Raw genomic sequence first — 3,162 nt, 5'->3', positions numbered from 1 at the left:
TTATCATGATTTTTGGAGCCTTTTAATTTAATGAAAGTTCTTTCATAATTTTTTAATGAAACCAATTTGTTACCACAAATCAATAAATGAGTAACATTATACAAATCCTTTACCCATGTTTATATTTAAGTCATGCTTTTTTTTTTTATCATCAAGTAAAAATTTAAAACTTTTCATTATACAAATCCTTAACATTAAATTACTATCATCAAGTAAAAATTTAAAACTTCTCATTGGAAATCATTAGTTATAAAAATTAAAATTAAATCAAACTTACCAAAATTAATTCTAAATATATTCTTATTTTTTATACATCACAAATAAAATATATCTTTATACCCTAATTTATGAATTTTAAACCCCAATTCATAAATTCTAATCCCAAAAAATATAGCTTAAACCTCTAATTTATAAATCATAGTCTTCAAAATATATTGAAAATAATGATTAATTCTTTGTTCTTTATTGTTTTCTTCCTTTTTGCGTTATGCTTTTAATAAAGGGGTTCGGGGTCTTGCGCGGGGGTGCCAGCCTGGCTGGGATGTCCGTCGCTTTCCTCGGTAACCAATCTTTAATAAAAAAAAAATTGTAAATAATTTTATAAAACGGTATTTCCATATAAATTTTCCAAAATTTAATTTATGAAAATACGATTTTATCAATGGACTGGACTTTTATAGTTGGGAACATGAGTGGATCGGGCTTGTAGGAGTTAGAACTGAGCTACATTGAATAAAAGCCCAACAATTTCTCTTGTTGATGCGTCGCCACAGCAAAACCCTACTCACTGTTCTATAAATGAAATGGCTACTCACTGTTTTCTTTCCTCGCCGCAAGTCTCTATCCTCTCTGTCTTTTGTATAGCTTTTTCTTTCTGTTTTGCGATGTTAATTGTTTATTTGCGTAAGAGAAGATCGCAGTGATGACTCAGGAAATTCAAGCTCAACAGACCGGAATGCAGGCTTCTCTTTTCATAGAGAACTTTGCGTGTCGATATTCCCGCTGACCTGAGTGATCTTCTCTTCCGCTTTCTGTTAATTTTTATCTTCTGATTTGATGTTTTTTGAAATATTGTTGGAGTACTATGGATTTTGGGGGAAATTGAGGTTGCGATGAGGATTTACAGCTCCCTCTTCTGAGTTAAGTTGAGGAAATCCGCTGGCAGAATCGAACCTATAATTTTTAGCCACCACTGAGTAATCTCCTTCCCCATTTCCGCTTTCCTATCTATTTTATACTCTCGCTCATTAGAATTGATTCGATTCGAATAACTAGTTTAACTGTTAGGTGAAACCTTGTTTTTCTGTTTTCAGATGTGGTGAAATTGGGGGTTTCTATTATATTTGTTTTCCTGTTCTTATTATTTTCAAGCATTTTGGATGAGGATGAAGCAAACAAAACATAATCCAACACTTGATCTGAGACTTAATTGTCAAGTGATGTTAACTGTTTTTTCTTCTGAATCTGCTAAGAGATATACTGCTTCAACTTCAACTTAGATTTTTTTAGTATTTGTAGAATAGATTGAAGTTTTGTCACTTGATTTTTTGCTTGTCTATTTGTCATTGATGCCCATGCGTCTCCGTTTGAATACTTGTGCATCATTGTCTAAAACACTGGGCAGATTTTTACATATCTAAAATTTTTGTCTTATTGAAACCTGTAGGCTCTGAATTCAGATGTGATCCTATTCCAGTGCCATATAGTTTGACTTGTAGTGACAAATTTGAGTTTTGTGCAACCTAATGGACTGAAACATCAAATGATGAAGCTTGGAAAATCTTAGGACACCTTCCTACACAGCTTCTATGCTGTGGATGAGAATAAAATTTCCATTCTGATGATGATAATCATGCTTCAATTTAGAATGTTGTTTGTGTTTTCTTGTTTGGATTGCAATGATGACATACAAATTCAAGCTCAACAGCCCGGTTGCAAGCTTTTTCTCATTGATAAGTTTTTATGTCGAGATCATATTGTGATGAGCGATCTGCTCCATGTCATCTAGTGTTGTGACTTTTTGTTTATAGTTAGTTTATCCTGTGTTCAAAAAATTAATCATTTTGAGAATTTTGCAACTGAGAACTGCTTGAATTGATCAGATGATGAAACCAATTTTGATTTTCAAATATGCTGATCATCCATGAGGCTTTGAAATCGAGCTTTTTAAAACTGATGCTCTTCCTTTTAATTTTTAATTACTTTGCTTAATTATCTGGCGGGGAATTTCACCAAGAAATCCTTTACTTTAATTTGGAGCAAACGACAATTGAATGTTTGCATAATCCAATGTAAAACGTCAGAAATAAATGCCCCCAATGTGTTGAGGTGTTTTCCTCCGCGGAAAGGGCAGGTCTCATATTCCATCGCCTTGTGTAGCGGCGTCGCCGCCATTACAATATGGGAATAGCCATGAGACATACATTTGTTCTATTTTTTTTTTTTTTAATTTTATCTATCTGATGCCGGTGATGAGATCAGTACACCAAGTTAACCATCTTTCGGGACTGAATGGCCTTCAAAGCCTTGCTGTCATTCCTGCAAATCTGAGGCATTTGTGGTTAATATTTACTGTGAACAATCTCACTCTTCCTTTCAATAAAAAAAGAATTGTACAAAAACAGTGTTTTAGAATTTTTTTTGTGGACTTCAATTTCGTAGTGTAATATTTTCAAAGTTTATTAAGTTCATCTCCATTACAACAACAACAAAGCCTTAAGTTTATTAAGTTCATCTCCATTGAACCAAAAAAAAAAAGTTGATCTCCATCAATTTATTCTATTTTATATAGTTTAATTTTATTTCTCTATTACAAACAATTTTTTAGTTAAATGATGTTTTGTTAATTTTTAAAATTAGATTTTATATTTGTGCTTATATGTAAAGTCAATATTTTAATCTATTTTTGCAATTCTTGATAATAATAATGAGACTATGTTTGATAGAAATGGAAAAGATACACAGTCTTATGTTATGGTATATTTGATAATGATGAAACTATTACAATTTCTCTACAGATGTTAAGTCAAGATGGGCAAGTTGTGGGAGGCTACTGTGTTTTTGGTATTAATTGTAATTAAACGCTAATTTTTATTCCTAATGGTTTGTATAATCTTGGTTATACGGTCTCAATTGGGGTAGGCTAATGGATATATTAGAATA

At 31.9% G+C, this 3,162-nt stretch overlaps 1 long non-coding RNA gene and 6 other non-coding genes across 7 annotated transcripts; all 7 read left to right on the top strand.

The window, feature by feature from the left end:
* The first annotated feature begins 805 nt into the window (after positions 1–805).
* Positions 806–2,712, top strand: LOC136227160 (uncharacterized). Its single transcript, XR_010687978.1, has 2 exons — positions 806–1,196; positions 1,667–2,712. It is a non-coding gene; the product is annotated as an uncharacterized lncRNA (long non-coding RNA).
* LOC136216275 (small nucleolar RNA Z107/R87) lies at positions 913–1,017 on the top strand. The gene has a single exon (XR_010683270.1). It is a non-coding gene; the product is annotated as a small nucleolar RNA Z107/R87 (small nucleolar RNA).
* On the top strand, positions 1,103–1,200 carry LOC136215831 (small nucleolar RNA R30/Z108). The gene has a single exon (XR_010682833.1). It is a non-coding gene; the product is annotated as a small nucleolar RNA R30/Z108 (small nucleolar RNA).
* Positions 1,377–1,468, top strand: LOC136216286 (small nucleolar RNA snoR31). Its single transcript, XR_010683282.1, has one exon. It is a non-coding gene; the product is annotated as a small nucleolar RNA snoR31 (small nucleolar RNA).
* LOC136216269 (small nucleolar RNA snoR31/Z110/Z27) lies at positions 1,755–1,848 on the top strand. The gene has a single exon (XR_010683263.1). It is a non-coding gene; the product is annotated as a small nucleolar RNA snoR31/Z110/Z27 (small nucleolar RNA).
* On the top strand, positions 2,097–2,182 carry LOC136215837 (small nucleolar RNA SNORD36). Its single transcript, XR_010682841.1, has one exon. It is a non-coding gene; the product is annotated as a small nucleolar RNA SNORD36 (small nucleolar RNA).
* LOC136215839 (small nucleolar RNA SNORD96 family) lies at positions 2,463–2,555 on the top strand. The gene has a single exon (XR_010682843.1). It is a non-coding gene; the product is annotated as a small nucleolar RNA SNORD96 family (small nucleolar RNA).
* Positions 2,713–3,162: the final 450 nt, after the last annotated feature.

This window comes from Euphorbia lathyris, chromosome 1, assembly GCF_963576675.1.
Source record: "Euphorbia lathyris chromosome 1, ddEupLath1.1, whole genome shotgun sequence".
NCBI lineage: Eukaryota > Viridiplantae > Streptophyta > Magnoliopsida > Malpighiales > Euphorbiaceae > Euphorbia > Euphorbia lathyris.
Note: the sequence above shows the minus strand (reverse complement) of the source record. Positions and strands in the feature narration are given on the sequence as shown.